Raw genomic sequence first — 22035 nt, forward strand, 5'->3', positions numbered from 1 at the left:
AAGGGAACCTCCAATAAAAAAAATACCGTTTTGTATAGACAGATGCTCTACTCTGAATTTCAGCCCCAGTTCCTTCATCTGATAGGCCTACCTTTGGCCTCTCAGCCCTACTTTCATCTAGGAGAGCTCTTTCAGGGTAAGAAAAGTTGAGATGGGCCCAGAGACAGGCTGTACAATGCTTGGGTCTTAGGACTTTGTGGTCAATCAAGCTGGGCTCCTAACCCACTCCAGCTTAGGCAATAGCTCAGTAAGTGGCAATTATTGCTAATACTTAGAGCCTCATATTCTGATGAGGGATTCCCATCTGTATGCTGTGAATATGTTTTATTACCATTGGTTAATAAAGAAGCGCCTTTGGCCTATAGAAGGGCAGAATACAGCCAGGCTGTAAGAGATAAAGAAAGTAGGTGAAGGAGAAGAACGCTGGAACCTTACTGGTAGGCCACAGCCTCATAGAGATACACAGATTAATAGAAATGGGTTAATTTAAGATGTAAGAGCTAGCTAGGAACATGCTTGAGCCATTGGCTAAATAGTGTTGTAATTAATATAGTTTCTCTGTGATTATTTGGGTCTGGGCAGCTGGGAAACCGATGAGCAGTCTCCATTTACACTTTTCCTACCATTACTCTTTTTTTCTCCCCTTCTTGGCTTGTACTTGTCATTTTCTCAGCCACTGAGTCAAGTGTACAAAAATGGAATGGTCTGCAAATGTAGGCTTTGTCAACAGAGAGCTTAGGGCCTCATCTGGAAAACCTATTAGAAACACTTAACCAGATTCAGTTACCACAGAGGAGGACGCCTGTGCTGGGCCCTGTGTTAGGTGAATACTTGAGCAGAAGTAAGCACAGCATCAGTCTGTCCTTTCGATTTCAAATAAAGTTGGTTTAAGTCTCCATCCTAACCTTTGTCAGGAAAGTTTAGTGTCTCCCTTAGATATTTCTCAGAATTCTTAAGGGCTCAGATTACTATGTGGTTCAGAATTGGGACTTGTAATAAACTTCAGATTTCACAACTCATCTTCTATTCACTTTTTTTTTTTGGTTTGGTCAGATGACAGGAACCATCAGGAACATCATTCTTCCCTGATTCATAACTTTTAAAAACTCATTCATATGAAGGCCTTTGTAACTTACATACTGTATCAAGGTTTACACAAATGGAGGCATATGTTATACCAATATAAACAATTAAAATTGATTACCATACGTTCCATTGTCACTTGAAATTTCTCTGTGCACCAGAGACTCAATGTGATGTTGCCCATCTAGTGAGAGGTAGAATTAAGAGGCTGGCTGGTTTCATATGCATGTGCTGTCAATGAGCATCAGTCAAAGATGACAAAGAATACATCTGGAGTTGATAAAGCTAGGTTTGTTGTTCACTGATGCAAAGGGACACATCCTATTCTCATCCACTGTCTGCATTTTCCCTCAAGTAGTGAGCAACAAACTAACTGTATCAACACAAATGTACTTCTAGCGATCTTTGGCTGGAAACCATGGATAGAAATAGAGGTTGGGCAACATTCACCTGAACTATCTTTACCTTGGACCCACATCTTCCATTTCATGACCAAAAGGTTTCATGTTTAAAGTTTAAGAAGGACACTGAGGTAGACTGATCTTTTTATTAGAAGCAATGGAAACACTATAGACAGACAGAAACATGGCGTGACTCTGAGGAGAGATTAGTCCTGCATGGTGGAGTAGGGGTCTGAAAGTGGGGCATGGAGGAAACTGAAGTTTCCCTTTTCACTCTAAAATTGGCAACTACTAGGATAATCAGTAAGTGCCCAGTTAAAGAACAATAAGGGCACAATAAATATCTTTCATAGCCATTATAACATAACACTAGCTAATATTGATCACACTTGAAATTTCTTCAATATATCAATAAGTCCCAGCTAAAGAACAATAAGGGCACAATAAATATCTTTCATAGCCATTATAACACAACACTAGCTAATATTGATCACACTTGAAATTCCTTCTATCTGCCTCTTTGAGATGACAGTCTGCCACATGTATTGGAAAGCTGTCCACAGTGAATTGAACCGATGTCTCATTGAAGTTCTTCATGTGGCTAACATTTTCAATTAACATCATTAATATTCAAACACAGTTAAAACCTTAATATTATAACCTATTTTGCTTATATATTTGTGTATGCATAAGTTTATACATATAAAGGTATAATAAGTATTAATTTCCTATAAATTGTACAAGAATAAAGTAGAGAAAGTAAAATTTCAACAAGCATCATTTTTACACAAAGTAATTGAATTATTTGACATCCAGATTAGTTGTTTCTTTTTTCTGGGTTCTTAATGTTCTTCTACCTCTCAGAGCTTTTGTATACATCTTGAAAACATTTTTTTTTAAAAGTCCTTACTAGTAAACCAAAAATTGATATAAAGGTAGCACTGTTTATTGCTGAATGACTTTCCAATGTTGACTATAAATCTGTCGTAAGGTATTTATGTCATTTATCTTGTCTCTTATAATAACGAGTCCTAATTTAACGTCCCTGAAGTGGTGGTGTAGGAGGTTCTTCTTTCTATGTGCTGCTTTCATTGATTGAATAAAGAGACTGCCTTGGCCTTTTGATAGGGCAGCCCTTAGGTGGGTGGAGTAGACAGAACTGTATGCTTGGAGAAAGAAGGCAGAGTGAGAGAGAGCCACCATGAAGTCATCAGAGTCAGACATGCTGAATCTTTCCCGGTAAGCCACGAACTCATGGTTCTACACAGATTATTAGAAATGGGTTGAATCAAGATGTAAGAATTAGCCAAGAAGAGGCTAGATATAATGGTCCAGGCAGTGTTTAAATGAATACAGTTTCTGTGTAATTATTTCAGGTATAAGCGGGCCATGCGGGACAGAACAAGGGGTCCATGCTCCTTGCTACAAAGTGGTTTGCGGGAACAATGTCCCTGATAGGTCACGTATTTGAATACTTGGTCAGCTATTGATGGCACTGTTGGAGAGAGGCTAGTGAACCTTGGGAAGTGGACCCTTCCTTGTTGGAGAAAGACCATCACCAGAGGGAGATTTTGATGGTTTAGAGCCTCACCTCACTTACTGTTTGTTATCACTGCTTCCTGTGCCTGGACAAAAACATTGGGTAGCTTCCTGCTCCTGTCAGCATGCCATCCCTTCCTCTCCGTTCTCCATTCTACGGATTCTAGCCTGCTTGAACCATGAGCCAAAATCAACTCTTTCTTCGGTAAATTGCGTTTGATCATGGTGTTTTATCACAGCAACAGAAAGTAGCTAATTCACCTTCCTGAATGAAGAATAATACGATCACTACAGTATTTTCCATGCCTTAGCTATCTTTGGGTTTTCTAAAGCGGCCATTGAGATGACAAAATGATTTAGCACTTTACCCTATAAAAGAAAGAGTAGAAAGGTAATTAGGGTTATCTAAGCTTCTCTTTGAATTAAGTATAAAGATTAAAAGAATTTTGTCTGTCATATTTAGTTTCAAAATAATCTGACAAATTAGAAGAATTCATCAAGCAGTTATAAGTATGCAAATAGAAAAAGATTTCAGTGACTGCACACTGTGCAAAACCTTACTGAGAATGTAAACACAAAGACTGTAAAATACCTGGGTGCCAAAATCTTTCTTGAGATTTTAGATCAAAACCTCTATTCCATTTCTATTTATATAGTTTCTGCATATGTGCTAAGAGTATTTATTTGATAAAAATGGTCAGAAGTCACCACATATTTCAGACTTTCAACAGATGCAGGAGAAAAGACACAGTTCCTTTTGTTTAAGAGCCATAAGAGTAACAGCAAACTGTGTAAAATCTTGAACTGGCTTAGGGCTAGCTTTCCACTCAACTACGGGTTCTCTACGCTGTGCAAATTCAGTGCTGCTGACCCTCATCACTCCTCAGCTTGTTGCCACACCCATTAAACTCCTCAGTGCTCCTTCCAGACTTTCTGCTGTGCTCTAAACACGAGTATGTCCTCATCGTAGTCACTACTGTTAGCTTGTGCAGAGCCTCAGAGACACTTCAGCCTGCTTTACAGGAACTGCTTAACTCTACTAAGAATTTAAGTAACTGGGGGAGGCAGAGGACTTATGTTGCAAATACAAAGCTGTGGGTTTCATTTCTAGCATGGAAAGTACATTGTTTTTGAGGGTTCACTCAATTTGTTATAGATGATGTTTTTACTTCCAATACAGTCTATGTCTTTCCTTATGTATTCTACCAGACATACTACATCCTACTTCATCCTGTAGGTTCTGAATACTTTTTAGAGACTATTAGATATTTTTAAAAACTCAGGAGGGCTGGAAAGATGGCTCAGTGGTTAAGAGCACTGGCTGTTCTGCAAGAGGACTGGGGTTCAATTCCAAGCACCCACGTGGCAGCTCACAACTGCCTATATACCAGGGGATCCAACACTCTCCCACAGGCATACATTCAGGCAAAACACCAATGCACATGAAGCAAATAAATAAAACTTTAGAAAAAATTAAAAAACTCAGTCCTTCAGAGGACAGTGTCTCCAAAAATCTTTGTTGCTGCTTGAGACAGGGTCTCACTATGAAGTCTCACTGTGAACTCTGTGTAGAGCAGGTTAGCCTCAAGTACATGGAGGTATGCCTGCCTCTGCTTCCCAAGTGCTGGGATTAAAGGCATATGTCACCACACCTGGATATCTATTTTTTTAAAAAAAAATACCCCCAAATATCCAATTACTTGCAAAGTGAGACACACATGGGATTCTTTTTAGAACTCCCAGAAGGGAAGCCTGATTTCCTCTTCATGCCCACTACACGAACTGTGAATCTCATGGTAGGAATAATAAAACCAACAGGAATGGTTACTTCTGACCCCTAGCAAAAGTCATAAATAACATTCTACTCTGAAAGCACAGCAAACAATTCTAAATTCAGAATCTATGGTTTGTATGAACAGTCACATTGTTCTCACTTAACATCTTAACTAGTCAAGGGAATTATATGTTGTAACAAATAATTCTTGCCATTCCTAGATGCTAAGAGATAAACAAAATAGTTGAAAGTTTTGAAAACTTATGCAGTGATGAACTAACATATGCTGTCCACTTTCAAATGCTGCTCTCTACCCACCGTTTTATGAAGGGGCTCAACATCTCATCCTGCAACATAAGGAAGAGAAGAGACTAAGGTCATTCTAACTACAGACTATATTCTTGAAACAAGATCTCAGTGGTGTTGAAGCTTGTCTGTCACTAATTCCGGTCCTGCAGTCTGCCTATGTTTACCCTAGGCAGTAAGTGAGGAACTAGGACAGAAAAGCAGCAGCCCTAGTCATACCAGTTAGTCTTTGCTGTCCCCTGCTAAACAAAGTCACAGAATGTCAACATCAAATAAGGCCATTCAGTGACTATGAAAGATCAAGACTATGGTGTAACTAGTTCTGAACACAGACAATTATGAGCAATGTTTAAACCACAGACATGACCTAACTAACCGCTACCTTTGCTAATATGAATGGGTGCTCCTTTACCTTGACTTTCATATTTCTCCTCATAGCAGAATATTACTAAGATGTCTTATTATAGAAATGCTTGCTTCCTGAGTGGAGACGGGGGGATTCTTTCAGCTCATCAGCCTGCCAGCCTAACTGAAGCAATAAGCTCCAGGTTCATTGACAAACCCTGTCTCAAAAACTAAAGTCTCGGGAGTTGGCTCAGGAGGTAAAGTGCTTCTGTGTAAATGTGAAGAACACTGTTTGGATCCTCAGCACACAAGGAAAAGTCGGGCATGGCAAGACATGCATGCAACCCCAGCACTAGGGAACAGACACAGGAAGATCCCCGAGGCTTACTAACCAGCCACCCTAGACAAAATGGTCAGCTGCAGGGTCAGTGAGAGAACCTGTCCCAAAGATTAAGGTGTGAAAGAAATTGAAGAAGATATCCTGACATCAGCTGCTGGTCTTCATACACACTTACATGAGTGAGCACACCCATGCACATGCATATACCACATAAATGCACATGCATGTGTGGGAACATAAACGCACATACACAGAGACACACACAAATGTATAGATAAAGTGGGTTGTGATCTGCATACCCATGCATACACATGAGCATTCATGCATACATAGACAAACATAAAGCACACACATTCACAGGTGATGGAGGAAGAAGGGAAGCAGGTGAAAGAGAATGGACATGCTTTGAGACTCTGCTTCCTGAAAGCACCCAACCAAGAGAGAAGTATTGTTCCTGCTCATAGGTCCTCGTCACCATTACATTAAGACAAACCCAAATCCTATATGACATTCTTAATGCCATCTTACTAAGGTATAAGCTAATTCTCCCTTGCTGCAGTGAGTAACACATCTATTACTTCACTTTTATTGCTTCTCATTTTACAGATAATAAACACAAGACCCCAAATTTAAATATCTTCTTCAAATTATTCAGCAAATAAACAAAGAAACCCATGCAAAAACTCAGGATTTGCTCTTTGCACTAGCTTGTCCTATACCTTCTATGAATGGCCTTGCCAGGGGCTGGAACGATGTCTTGGTGATTAAGTGCATACTGCTCTTCCAGAGGACTCATGCTCAATCCTCAGCACTTATATCAGGTGGCTCCCAACTTCCTGTAACTCTACTGTAGAGAATCCGACACATTCTTCTATCGTCTGTGGGTACCTGCTCTGTTCCCATATGCACCGCCACCTATTTTTTTAATTAAATAATAAAAAATAAATCTTTAAAAAAGATTGTCCTCAGCAATTTTAAAAGCTCAAATTAGCCATGATCATAGTAGTGGGTCATTAAATTGTGTCTGTATGTATCTATCCATATGCAGAAAATGTGGTACATAAACAATGAAATTTTATTCAGCAGTGAATAAGAATGAAATTATGACATTGGAAGGAAAATGTAGGGAACTGGAGAACATAGTAAATGAAACAAGCAGGATGTAAAAAGACAAATGCTGCACGTCTTCTCCATATGCAGAATTAAGGTTTAAATCTATACTACAGATATAGTCTGCATTTTTAAAAAAGGCACCTCCTTCCATCCCCTCCAAACATGTGTATTTAGGACATGGAAACTGCAAGGGAACTATGAGAGGGGAGAAGGAGAACTAAATGGAGGAAGAGGAAGACAAGAAAAGGCAATGGAATGAATGGAACATTAAAGCGCAAGGGGAGGACCTTGTGAGAGGAAGGGACTAGCAAAGGGGTAGACAGGTAGGAAGGGCAAAGGGGGCAAGTGAGAAAAAACACAATAATATTTATCAGGAAGATGTTACAATGAACCTAATTTTGTATGATAATCAAAAAACCGTAAAGTGGCTTGTGTGTATACATATATGCATGTGCGTGTACATATATGCATTCATGTTATGTGTGTTATGGTTTGTGATTCATACTGATGTGTTGCCTGATTTCTTTGGGAATTTATCTGGCTAACAGAATTACTGTGAGCATGTCTGCACAGAATATAAACAGGAAAAATTCTTTAGGTCTCTTCGGGGCTGGTGTTGAGAGAGGTTAGAAGCTCTGCAGGCCACGGTAAGGCCGCTGCTAGCTCAGCACAGGACTTTCCAGGGAGAAGGAAGGGAGGGGCCAGAGCTACCACTGCAAAGGTCTATTAGTGCTGATGGAGGAGAATTACAGCTAGGCTTGCAACAAGGACTGAGTGAATCCTCTGCTGTCAGGCTGCTGGTCACTTTGTGATAGACACGGGGGCCGGGGGTTAGGAAGAAGGGCAAGACTTGCCTTCTGCTCTGTGCAGCTTACCTTAGACCCCTGCCCGCCCCAGGGAAGACATTCTCATCTCTCCTCCCCAACTGGGAACAGTATTGAAATGCTGAAAGAAGCTCTCCTGGTAAGAGGGAGGGAAGGTAGAGGTTGACTAGGCATGAAGCCCAGGCATGGGGTTCCTACTTAGGTGTCAGGATTCACTGACCTAGGGTAACTGCCGTGCACAAAAGTTTCCACAGTCAGGGAGGAATATGAGGAGAGGAACAGAGTCTATTCAGCAAGCCTCAGGAATGGTAATCCAAAATGTGCTTTAGGAGAAGGGGGGTGCAGGTTGCCTAGAGGCTGGATTTATTTTGATCTCCCTTATTTGGATTCTTTGGTTTGGCTTGGTAAGCAGGTGATCACTTACACTAGGGTAGAATTGATGCCCCAGCCACCCATGCTTTCAGGCGTTACGAGAGAGCCATTGGGGACCGAATTATTTCAGATACAGCCTTGAGACTCAGGTGGGAGAGTGGTTGCTGTGGACTCCCTAAGACCATACTCAGGATCTTCCCATAAAGGCACTGTGGTCGTAGGGCCAGTGGCTGGGCTAGGCCAATCGCACATGCAGAAGCTATAATAGGAGATCCTCTCCTCTTAAGGTCACAGACTAGTACGCTCCTTGGCATGGCTCTTTTATTAAAGAATCAGAGAGCAGCACAGATAATGAGAGGCATGGGATAGCTAAGATGTCCCATGTGTTCCAGAGAAATCACCCTCCGGACTTCAGTCACCAAGTTTAGAGTGGAGTGCTGACTTTGCCCATCCGTACTAGTAGTCTATTGTTTATCTCGGAGCCACCACATACAGCTACCAATGTGGCTTCTGCTCCTACCAGTGGAAAGCTCCAACCTCAACAAAGACACAATTCTTCATTGTCCTTCTCCAGCAGCCCAGCCTATGCAGTTTGCATTTATTTTTTAATATTTTATTTAATATTCACATATACATATAATGTGTTTTGATCCATCCATCTCCAATTCCATTCCCTTTAATTCCTCTCCTATCCCTTCTACCACTTTTCCCTTCCAACCTCAGATGCTTTTTTTAATAAAACTTAATACCCATTGAAGTCATGTAGTGCTGCCTATATGTATATGAGTGTGAGGTCATCTACTGGAGCACGGGTAACTTAAAGGCTCACATTGCCAAAGAAAGGTGACTCTCCTCTTCAGCAACCATTCATTTATCAATAGCTTTTTGGCTAGACCTGGGGACTCATGAGACTCTCCCCCATCCATACTGGATTTGCCTGGCTTGCTCTTGTGAAGATAGTCTGCAGTTTAAAAGGAACCTAGGTTGGGCATATTGGGACAGGCCTTTAATCCCAATACTGGGGAGGCAAAGAAAGGTGGATCTCTGTAAGTTCAAGGCTAGCCTGGCCCAGTATGACCAGAGTTACACAATGAGACCCTATTTAAAAAAATGAAAAGAAATTGTCGATCAAAACCCAGTGAGAATATTCCCAAAGCGTTGATAAATTTTATCAGAGCCCCTCACTGGAGAAGAATTCCCAAAGTATGTTTCAGAGAACAGACATTTACATAAAACGTGGAAAAGGTGGAACCCCTTGTTAAGGAGATGGTTGCCTTATCCTCAGAATGTGAGTAGAATTATTTCAGTCCTGTCCAGCTGTCAGAATTCAGAGTACACAGCAAAGAACCCCAAAGATATAAAACATGGCCAAGCAATACTATGGAAAGACCTTGGTCCCAGAATGTGTGTGAAGATTAAGGCCTACCATGTCGCCCACCTCTTCCCTTTCTAAGCAGCACTGGACTGCGACTAGACTATAAAATCACTACTGATATCTATCTTATTCACCTATCACCAATACAATCAGGACACTAGTTTTTCCTGTGGCTTCTCCTGGGAAAAAGTTTTTTGAAGTGTTCATCCTCCATGAGGAATGGCAGTGTAGTACAGTGAGCACCAAATATAAGTCAGACAGAACTGTATTCAAATCCCAGTGCACCCCAGCTGTGCAGGCAATCGACTGTGCTTGTGATGTTCGATTTAAAAGTGAAAGTGTTAATGTCCAGCTCACTGAGCTGGTGGAAAGACTGAATGAGACTGTATATAGAGAGTGCCTGGCACACAGCCGCTGCTCATTGGAAGAGTAATGATTATCATTTCTAGGAAGCCCTGACATAAGTGATGCCTAATAATACTAAGGCTTATAAAAATGATAGTTCTGTAGTTCCTTCCAAAATCCTGATAACAAAGTGATAGACTTGGCATGCACTTGCCTCAATTACTGCCTTTCCAGATCCCTCCTGGGTAGTGTCTTTAAAGCAGCATCTTCCTTTCCCTCATCCTTAGGAACTAGTTGATGCTCAATGTTCCATCCTCCTCTTGTTCCAGACCAATACAAAAAACCCAAGTGAAGCTACACTTTACTGAGTACCTGCCTCCTTAGAAGGCTTGGCAGGGTTAATTGTGTCTCTCTTCTAGACACAGGCTGTTGGCTTCACATCCTCTGGCATGCACTGAGCTGACTCCTATGGCTGGAATAGGTCAGGGCTCTCGTGCTCCCCTTCCACTCTCAGTGTTCAGTCTCACGCTAGCATCACTGCTCGGGGATCAGCTGTGGACAAAGTGTCAGCCTACACAATGCCACTGAGTGGTGCAGAAAGACATGCCCAAGTGGTCTGCGAAGAACATAACTCACACGACTCCCGCACAGAGAGCCCAAGGGAGACTGGTTACTGCGAAACAATTCTTGTCACAAGGGGGTCATTGGTCAAGGGTACTACATGACAGCTGTGTACAGTGTTAAAAAAATAAAGGTTGAATTCATACTCATCTACCTATTCCTGGAGAAAGCACAATAAATGTTTATTTTCTTGTAAGAATTTTTAAAGTTTTATGTTTTAAAAGATAAGCTATTAAATTCATTCCTATCCCCCCATTTTCTCCCCTCCAAGTCCTCCCGATCCCCCTACAATTCTTCTCTCTCTTTTTAAAAACCCCACTCTGTTCACTTAGTGTTGCCAGTATGTGGAAAACTGGCTATCTACGGGAGCATGACATTTGTTGTGATGGATATCAACTCTAAGGTTCCTTACATAATAGGCAAAAGGTGTACCACTGCACTGTAGCTGCAACCCTGAAAAAGTTCTGTGACTATCTAGCTTTAGTCCCCAATGCTTTCCCTTTCCTAATCTCTCTCTCTCTCTCTCTCTCTCTCTCTCTCTCTCTCTCTCGCGCGCGCGCGCGCGTGCGCGCACACACACACACACACACACACACACACACACACACACACAGCTCAGCTATTTTAAATTCTGTTTCTCGAAGTTGGCCTAGATCTCTCATCTTTCCCTCTTCCTTCTATACTGGAGTTAGCCTTGATTAGAGGTTCTCGCATTCCCTTAGGCCCCAGGCTGTGTAAACCTCCCAAGGTAACCACTTCATTTGAACTACATTGGTAGGCGGTGTTGCAGAGCTTGCTCTTACGGGGGAAAGAGACAACTTGTCCTCAGATCCTATAGTCAATGGGCACCTACCCACCCTGCCCCCTGATGCTGTTGACTATAAGGCTTACAGACCCTTCCATAATTGAGACTATTCTGTGCTGTGTATGGAGAAGTCCCTCAGACAATGACAGCAGTGAAACCGGCCCAGGAAGCACTTCTTAGAGATCCCCAGAGCTTCAATGCTGCTTACATTGGGTTGCAGCTAGCATCTGCTCCTCAGACAGAAACCTTTAGAGTTGTCATGGCTCTTCACCTAGGCAGGAATGTGTCTGAGAGCTCCTGGAGCTTGGAAGTTGGGAATAAATTCTCCTGAATCTTGCCCCTAGAAGGCAGACCCAAACTATTTAAATCCACAGAAAGCTGTATAAGGAAGATATTGCTATTATCTCCCAGTTTAAAGGCAGAGATAATTGAGGCTGTATAAGGTTACACAGCCAGGAGGACATAAAACATTTTCTCTTAAACAATCTACCTCTAAATCCTACATCCCTACTAGGCTACCTCTAACTCCTCCATCCCTACTGGCACATCACCGGACTAGAATGCCCCTTCCGTGCCCTGTACCTCCTGAGTTAGTCTTAGTCTTCTTTACTCAGGATCTTTTCCCATTTCCTGGAGGTATCATCCATTTCAGAGAAAGTTCTAGAGTTTACCTTGGTAAGGTTCTGGGACAGTGTGCCCTTAGAGGTACAGGGAGCCCCTATCAAGAACATGAGGAGGACCAGGAAATGAAAGAATGGAAGGGAACAAAACCAAATATCTAGAGAAGGAAGCAGCTTGCGAGGTAACTGGGAAGCAGGAAGAAGTCTCACGTCATCGCAGGCAGGCAGTTGGTGAGCCCACTTTGCCCACACACGGAGTACATGCACACTATAGCATGCACAAGCCGCTCTGCTCCACTCTTCCAGCACAAGAGCTACCGGAGAAGAGACTCCTTGTTAGCCAGGGAACTTGGCACATGCGCCCTCCAGCTATGTTTTTGAAAGAGGCCAGAGTGTTGGGGGCTGGGTGACCTGCAGAACTCCTGAGGCTCAGAGGACACCTCCTGTGAGGACAAATGCTGAGGACACCATCAGCTGCTCAGCGTGACTGGTTCATTTAAGACTCTGTGAGCAGAAGTTTGTAGGAAGCCTGGTGCACTCCTATTGTCCCCTCAGTCCTTCTTCACTCTGCTCATCCTGCTCACTCCCCATCAGTTCTCCAAGCTTTCATTCCTGTGTGTGTGTGTGTGTGTGTGTGTGTGTGTGTGCGCGCGCGCTTGCGCGCTCACACACTGTGGGTGAGCGATCCCCGAGTTCCACAAGAGTAAGATAGCTTAGCAGTAAACTGTCACTGTGTTTCTCTTTCAGCAGATCACCATTTTGGGTCATTAAAACTCTTTGCAACTGACAGTTTTTGAAGCTCTGATCTCACTTTCACGTGGATTATACTTAAGGTTTAGTTTCCTCATCTGAGAAATGAAGATGATACTCTTCTATTTCCAAAAAAGGGTTTGAGAGGGGGATGAGAAGGAATTCTGAAGGGCCTGGTCACAGGGTACTACACTGTGCTAAGAGACTCACTTGTTTCACCCCCAGCTAGCAAGCTTCTGACCTGTCTGATGACTCCTTTCTTACTGCCAAGTACTGAGTATTCTGTACAGAGAAGATCTGTCACAGAATCATGTTGCATGATATAAAGATTTTACTGGGACTATACAGGACTCTCGAGCCTCTATTTTACAATCCAAGTCTTGGACTAGGTCTTTCCCATCTCCCTAAGATCAGTATCAGATGGCACAGATATTCATTGTCATGAAGACAATGACACTCATTCTAATATAGGGAGTAGAGACAAATGGAATGGTACTAAATTATAAGATTGAGCAAAGGCAGTTTTTCTCCCTGATTAATAACAGGGAGGTGAGAGGATGAGTAATTCTTAAGATCAAGACTGATAGGCGAGGGTAATAAGAGGGACAATAGCAAACATAGGGCATGTTTAGTCTTTCCTGTTCATTCTAAACCATATGAGGCTCAGCCATTACAAGCATACCAAATAAAGAGACTGATCAAAATAAGGGAAATGATCAGAAAGCCAAGACCCGGATGGTACAATCAATGTCCCTTTCTTGACTTTATGCTGAGGCCCAGAAACCTGTGGTGACTCATCAAACACCACAGAAACAGTGAAGGCCAATGCCATCACTAAAGTTCAGGCAGCCAGATCGAGGACCAGTGTTCACTTTACTCCCTCATTCCCATCCCAAGGAATTACTCTTATTTCATATCCACTAGCCAATACTGACCCCAAGTTAGGAAAAAAACAACCTTTGTTTTTCCTACTTTATGCAGAAGAAACTGAGGCCCAGGAAGACTTTTCCATTACTAGCCATTGTGATATGGCCAGAAGCATAAGTTAATGCTCCTAACATGGCAACTCTGTGATTAATAGCAATGTACCTAAAGTCAGCTAGGTTTGAATCGCAGCTCCACATGAAACCCGGAGGAGGTAGCTTATTCTCTATGAGGCTTAGTTTTCTTTACTGTAACCCAAGGAAAGACAACACCATTGACATCTTAGAGCCATGGTGAGCATCAAGCAAAACAGATAATAAAGTTCCTATCATAGTTATAGAAACATTGTAGTTACTCTACTCAATAGGCATTCTTTCTCTCTGCACTCTCCTATCCTTGGTGCCTCCCTCCAGGAGGAATCCAATGGGAGGAGGATGAGAAGTTGATATCGGAACTTTGCAACACACAACTGGTAGGTTTCCCTTATCATCTGGTGCCCTTCCCTCCTCCCTTAATCTGCCAAGGACACTGGGCAAGAGTATCCAAAGTGGACAGGCACTCCCTGTGCCATTTGTGTTCCTGGGCAGGCAGCCTAAAAAATATTTACAAATTTTTAAAAATCAGCAAATCCCAATTGTTTGACCTTGGAGGCAAAGACAGACAGAAAGACAACAGATGTAGAGCCAGGAGGACTGAGGGCCCCCAGCTTGGGAGTGGGGGAGAAGCTGGAAAGAAAAGCGATGGCAAGGAGCTATGTGTACACAAATATGGGGGCTTATCACATGATGGAGTCTGCTTTCCCGCAGAAAGACAGATGACTGGCTTTGCGGGCCAGGACTCCCGTTTCTCTTAGTACCACTAAAATCAAGGTCAATGTTCAGTCCTTGCACTGGGTCAGTGGGAATCCTAACCAGAGGACTTGACTCAGAAGAAATGAGAAGAGAAGCAATTGCTCTTTCCAGAAGCTTTCCTTTTTATGTCACTACACTTACCTGCTCCTTTTCTGTCGACACTGTTTTCCTAGTTTGTACAAGACTGTTAGTTCTGTCGAACAGACAGCACTACAGGCTAGGCTCCTTGACTCAGGTTCTCAGACTGAAAATGGGGACTGGAACCTGAAAAGCCAAAGCTCACATTCTAATGGGACAGAGAGGATTTGGAGCGTCCTGAAAAGTCTCTAGCTAAGGCATCTTCTTTAGTTCACTTTAGGGGTCCTTGAGCAGAGACACTTCCACCAGGAAGGACATGTCCATATACCCAGGTTCTTTAGCCTGACTGTGCCCTCCTCAAACACATGTTAGAAACTTAGGTGCCTAAGAAGCAATGTTTGGAGGTGGCATTCATGAGTGGATAATACCACTTTATATATATATATATATATATATATATATATATATATATATATATATATATATATATATAAAAAGATTGCTAGGGCAAATACATCATTTGTTGCCCTTCTTCTATATGTGGAAGGAAGTAATAGTTGTCTTTTATGGAGGAAGCAACAGCAAGGCAACAACTGGGGGGCTGAAGACTGAACCATATGCACCACTGTAACTTGAATTTCCTAGTCTTGAAAATAGTGAGAAATTTCTGGATTTTTGTTTTACTTTTCCAGTCTGTGGTATCCTGTTAGAGCAGCAGAAAATATACTAAGCCACCAGGTGTTTGGTATCATGGCCCTTAGGGTTCCCTGTTCACTATCACTTCCTGCTGTAAGAAAGAAATGCAGGAGAAGAAATGAACACTTGTTCAGCAAATGCCTGGACGCAGATACTGTTTTGAATACTTTTCCATACTAAAGCTTATCTTTTCCTTCCTTCCTCCTTTCTTTCCTGCCTTTTTCCAGGACTGGGGTTGTCACTCAGGCACAAAGGTTTGCAATTTTACTGAGATTTTGGTAGAGTCACACTATTACTTAATAGTCCATTTCATTGAATTTGATTTCTAGTTAGTTTTCAATTAAGTTTATTTCATTTATTTCTCTCTTTATCATCAGTCCTAGCCACATTGACTTTATGGTAAGTACTCTTATCTATCTGGATTACATATAGTATTATTCTGTATATCTCTCGCTGTTCATTTCATGTAATACAATCACTTTTGAACTAATTGTACTGTTTTCTATGGATTTAATGTGTTTGAATTACTGCATAGCATACCATGTTTTGTACATGTTTTATACATTTTATTCTCATCTATTCTTATGTGTGGATATTTAGGTGATGTGGCAGGTCCTTCTTTCTATGTGTTGCTTTTATTGGCTAATGAATAAAGAAACTGCTTTGGGTCTATAGCAGAGCTATAGGGGAACAGAGCTAGGTGGGGAAAAGTAAACTGAATGTTGGGAGAAGGAAGGTGGAGTCAGAGAGAAGCTATGTAGCACTTCTGGAGGCAGATGGAACTTTAGTCAGTAAGCCACAGCTGCATTGCAATATACAGATTAATAGAAATGGGTTAAATTAATAGGTAAGAGTTAGCTAATAAGAAGCTAGAGCTAGTAGGACAAGCAGTGATTTAAATAATACAGTTTCTGTATTATTTTGGGGCTAACAGACCGGGAACAAACAAGCGGCCTCCTCCTACATTAAGAAATATTTTCATGCAAATCACTTAGTGTAATCTGAGTATAGTTCTTGGTGTGTACAGCCAGAAATAGATTTGGTCTGTCACAGGTTAGATAAAAACTCAAATCCTTCCTCCCAAGCTTCCAAGTTCCACTCCAAAATGGTTGTGCTCCTTTGCATAATCCTTTGGGGAATATGAGGATCCCGATCCCCCTATTTTGTTGTCAACCTTTACTACATTATTCTTTGTAACTATTTCACCAGTCTCATGTGTACACAGTAACACCTTATAGCGATACTCATTTGTCTCTCCCTGATTACGAGACTGACTGACTTCTTACCTGAACTTCCCCTTTCTGTTGTCTGTCTGTACATGTGTTGTCTGTCTGTACATGTGTTGTCTGTCTGTACATGTGTTGTTTTCTCTGTCTGGTTTCCTTTGTCTTGCCCATTTATTTCCTCAGTGGAACAAAGATCTTCACTTTTAATGGGCTACAGTAAAAACTCATCTACTTTTCCTTTATAGGTTGTGCTTTCTACACTTTAAAAAAAACCTCTGAACTTTAACATAATAAAGAAATCCCCCAACATTTTCTACTAATAATTGCCCAATTCTGCCTTTCATGCTAAAGTCTTCAATATTTCCAGAGATGATTTTATATCGAGTAACAAGAATTTAATCTTATTTTATGTATGTAACAAATCAATTTTCCCAGCACCATACATTATATGTATGTATGTATGTATCTATCTATCTATCTATACATTATATGTATATATGTACAATACATACATATATGTATTATATGATCTGTGACTCTCAGATCATAAGCAGAAAGTTAACATCCATTCCATGAGCTCCTATGGCATGTAGATCCCTCAAGAGCAATTCTAGTGGATTTTACGGTACAGAGCCTGCCTCCAGGAAACAGGCCATCTATTGGGGATCATAATCATGAATATGAGAAAAGAATTCGAGAATATATAGTTGTAAATTCACAAATATGTGAGGATTAAAAAAGAGCTTGGAAGCTGAGAATACATATTTGGAGAGACAAAAAGGAACACCATTATTCCTAGTCTGGGATGCTTAACTAAGGGTATGAGGATAATGCTTGAAATTTTTACTCTGCTATATTCATCCGTTTCAGGTAGCATTATGCAAGTAGCAGAAAGTGCAAGACAGAGCAGACACTGAAACTCCTACATATGCCATGATCTGCCTTTGCTGGTGTGCTCAGGGTTTCCTTCCCTTCAGATTGCTCCTCCTTCAGCCCCAGGGTACCAATTAAATAGGAAGCGAGGTCAGTTTTCACTGCAGTCCAGTTCACAAAATCTTCCTGAGTCAGCTGTCTCCCTTTTTACAGATGCATGGATGGAACTGAAGGGAATTATTTATAAAATAATAATAATAGGGATAACTGTAATTATTACATAATATGTGCACGGTCCTTGCAGAACCCACACCTTCTCTACAGATATGTTCTACCCAGGTCAGCAGTGGAAGAGAATATAACTAATTGGGGAAAATTGTGAAGACTGGATGCTTGAACCTGTCAAAACCAAACCAAACCCCAAATCCCTCGGGGTATGAAGACACAGGCCAAAAGTTCCAGGACTAAGCTGTTTCCCTTTCTCCACAGGCATCCTTACCTGACTCAGGATGCTGCACCATGCCACAAAGGTATAGCAACTTGTATTCCAAACCTGGCCCTCCCGGGAGTCTGCATTGTCAAATACACCCCAATTATCCTCAGCAGGGCAGCCTGTATTTAATATAACCTGCATTGGGACCTGCTTTTACTCCTAGTAAGCACCTACTGCTTTAGTGATTTGAGACTCTGGAGGAGTAGGCAGAAGGGGAGTAGAAGAGAAGGAGATGTGGGAAGGGGGGGGGGACAACAAAGCAAGCAGAACTCATCAAAACCAACAAACAAGAAAGCTCAAGCTTCCAGCTTCTTAATACTCTCAGGGTCTACTCTTCACCATGGCAACCAGTACGTTTCCAGGTTGACTTCAACCCAGACGATAATGAAGAACTGAGGCTGACTGCTTTGCCTTGCCTGGGATGATTTCAATACCTGGTAAATTAAGCCAGTTCTGGGGATCTATGAAAATGGAAATGGGAAACCCCAGAGAACAAAGGGAAGAGTGAGGTTAAGAACTGCAGGTTTTTACTAGACAGCACCCCTAAGGAATTCTCTTTGGAGGATGGTGAGGGTCTAAAATGCCAACTTGTGTAAAAATTCAGTATTCTTGGTAAAGGCCAACCCTAACCATTTTCTTCCCTAAGCCACCAAAAAAGATTCTACAGCCTAAGAAAAAATGGAGCGTGTGTGCGGACCAGTCAGCACATGGCTTTTTGTTCTTTCTTTTTCCAAGATCAAGCAGAGGAAATAGAGTAAAAGAAACTAAGAAATGAAGAAGCAGCACATTCCTTAGGAAATTCGTTTCTCTGACCCCCAACTCTCCTCACCAGCTTTCCCAAAGGCACATTGCCACAAGCCTTATTTGCTTCTGTCTGACCATTACAGGGCCCTGAGCCTCATGGATGGACAGGCATGTGCCATGGTAGGCAGTTTTTAAGGCAGTGATCTCAACTCTCCTAATGCTGTGATGGTGCGGGAGAATTATCTGTATTCTGTCAATCATATTTTAATAAAACGCTGATTGGCCAGGCAGGCAGTATAGGCAGGAAAGCCAGACAGGAAGTAGGGGTGGAGCAAAGAGACTGGGAGTATTCTGGAAGCAGAAGCTCTCTCTCAGCCACTCCTGCGCAGATCACTGAAGAAGCAACATGTAAGCTGCCCCTGCTGGAAAAGGTACTGAGCCATTATGGCTAACATAGATGAGAATAATGGGTTAATATAAGTTATAAGAGTTAACAAGAAGCCTGACCTAATGAGCCAATCAGTTTATAACCTTATGGAGTCCTGTGTGTGATTTTCTTTGTTGCTTGCCGGCTGTTGGGGTACTGGGCTGGACAGAAACCCCAACAAGCCGGCCCTCATGTTACATATGGCGCCCAGACGTGGATAACTGAATCCGCAGAAAGCCTGAGAAAGCTTGGAAAAGAATAGAGTAAAGCATGGCTTCTTGGTGGCAGCAATTTCTCAGGTCTACTTTGCTTGCTAGAGGCAAGCAAGCGCTCTCATCTGAGAGAGGCTTCCTGACTCAGCTTTAGCTGCAAAACCTTGCAGCTCTTTAAAGAGGTCCTGCCGCGAAGCACTTAAACGGTGTTGATGAAAAGCTGAACGCATGCTTTTCGGTTTTAAGCTGTAGCAGGAAAAAAGCTGTGCTGTTTTAAAATGTCGGCTTTCTGGGCTGTCCTGCCAAGGCAATCTCTGACTCTTTCAGGCAGGCAGTCCTACTGAGTGTGGTCTGTGAACGAAATGTTGCAGTTTGCTTGCTGGCAAGGACCTTGAAACGCCATAGAGTTGTGGCAGTGAACACAGCTCTGGCTGGTATCTCAGCCGTGAGGTTGGAAAGCTAAAAAATGAGCTGGATCTAGCCGTCAAAGCCACGGCTCTCCATATTGCTTAGTAAATTAATGGCTCATGTGGTCAGAAAAAGAAAAATATACAGTAAAGAGAGATTCAAAGAGGAAGAAAACCTCTAAATGGTTTACAGTGTGTATATGCAGGCTAAAAGTTAAAGTTCTTAAAGTTAAAAGGAAAGAAAGAGAGTAGTTGGGTGTGGTGGTACACACCTTTAATCCCAATGCCTGGGAGGCAGAGGCATATTGACCTCTGTGACTTCAAGGGGTAGAGGTAGATTGACCTCTGTGACCTCAAGGTGTGGTAGTACACGCCTTTAATCCCAATGCCTGGGAGGCAGAGACAGATCTCTGTGAGTTCAAGGTGTGGTAGCATACACCTTTAATCCCAGCTCTGGGGAGGCAGAGACAGAAGGATCTCTGTGAGTTCAAGGATAGCCTGGTCTACAGAGTTATTCCAGGACAAAGATATATACAGAGAACCTGTCTCAAAAGCCAAAAGTTAAAAGTAAAAATAAAAGAAATAGAGGTTAAAATAAAGCCACATAAAGATGGAAAATGCACAGAGAATCTTCATACTGTATGCTATTATGCTCTCTTTAAATTGTTTGATTGCTGAGGAAGGAGCAACAACTGCTAAAAGACTTTTGTTTATAAATGCTGCTGAACTAACCCAAGATAGGAATTTTGAAAATACCTTGGCTTCAAAATTGAAGTCAAAAGGTATGCTACTTTGGAGAAGAGATTCTGCTTTTGTTTCCACAGAAAATGAGAGGCTCTGGATTTATTCAGAGCTAAGAAAAATCACCTTTGACCAAGGGAGGCCACCTGAAAAATCTCCGACAGGAATAGATGGCCCAGATGTCTGAATTCTTCATCCAGAACAGGTTCAAGACTGCTGCCTGAGATGATCAAGACGCACAGGATACTCCAGTCAGGACTTGATTATATCAACTCTAAATTTTCTTTAGGTCCCCATAAGATCATCAGCGCCCCCAACCAGCAGGAAGTAGCCTGAAATACTACGCCCACATTCCCAACAAATGGATTATGGGCATTTTCCTTTGTTTAAAAAAAAAAAAGAGGGAAATGGTGCGGGAGAATTATCTGTATTCTGTCAATCATATTTTAATAAAACGCTGATTGGCCAGGCAGGCAGTATAGGCAGGAAAGCCAGACAGGAAGTAGGGGTGGAGCAAAGAGACTGGGAGTATTCTGGAAGCAGAAGCTCTCTCTCAGCCACTCCTGCGCAGATCACTGAAGAAGCAACATGTAAGCTGCCCCTGCTGGAAAAGGTACTGAGCCATTATGGCTAACATAGATGAGAATAATGGGTTAATATAAGTTATAAGAGTTAACAAGAAGCCTGACCTAATGAGCCAATCAGTTTATAACCTTATGGAGTCCTGTGTGTGATTTTCTTTGTTGCTTGCCGGCTGTTGGGGTACTGGGCTGGACAGAAACCCCAACAAGCCGGCCCTCATGTTACACTGTGACCCTTCAATTCAGTTCCTCATGTTGTGTTGATCCCAGCCATAAAATTATTTCATTGTAACTTCATAACTGTAAATATCTGACACACAGGATATCCGATATGTGACCTCCATGGTAGTCACGATCCACAGGTTGAGAACCACTGCTTTAAGGAGATGTCATAGGTTGTATTATTCTCACTACTTAGGTAACCATTTGCTCCAAGAGATTGAGACTGAAGCTAAAAATGGGGCAAGAGGAAGAATCGGCGACCAACACTATGACCTAGGCTTTTACAAATCAGACATGAGGCTAATGCTTGGGTAGCCCTCATTAGTCCTATATTGAAGAGGTATGGTTGAATCCCTAACATTCCCAAACTCAATGATTTAACAAAGAAGGCTGGAAGCTGTGGAGGAAAAACTTAGGGATAGTGGGCTGGAATTTTTGTTCATCTGCACAGATAGTAAAAGGTTACTTGCTCATTTTGTTTTCTTAATGGAGTTGATGTCCTCATTTGCGAATGGACATAGCTTCCTCCTGAAAAATGCATCTCCCTTCTTCTGTGCTCCGCCCTGTGTGTGATAGAACCTGCATACTCTTCCCATATCCTGAGTGAATGGTTGAATCTCACAATCTGAAAAAAATAACCATCTTTTCAACCCCTGGTACCTAATATCTTACACATACTATTTTCTGAGTATGTGTGGGATTCTGCTTTTATCCCTCAAACACTTGTTGAGAGTCGAATGATTTTGTTCACCACTGTCTCCAGTACTTTTAGGTACACATTTAATATTCAGTGAATTTTAAAAATTTTTAAAATTAAGTCTATTACACATATAAAGCCTGATCACTTTAAATAGAAATAACATCTAGACACTGACTCTTTCATTTATTGAGCAATTACTATGTGTCAGGGCATATGTACACTTTAATACTCAGAAAAATAATGAGAA

The 22035-nt window shown here is 41.8% G+C and overlaps 1 long non-coding RNA gene across 1 annotated transcript in view; it reads left to right on the forward strand.

Annotated features, from left to right (window-relative positions):
* Positions 1-22035, forward strand: part of LOC146889198 (uncharacterized) — a 38094-nt gene that overhangs the window by 4924 nt on the left and 11135 nt on the right. The window lies entirely within an intron of this gene.

Source organism: Myodes glareolus, chromosome X, assembly GCF_982192425.1.
Source record: "Myodes glareolus chromosome X, mMyoGla1.1, whole genome shotgun sequence".
NCBI lineage: Eukaryota > Metazoa > Chordata > Mammalia > Rodentia > Cricetidae > Myodes > Myodes glareolus.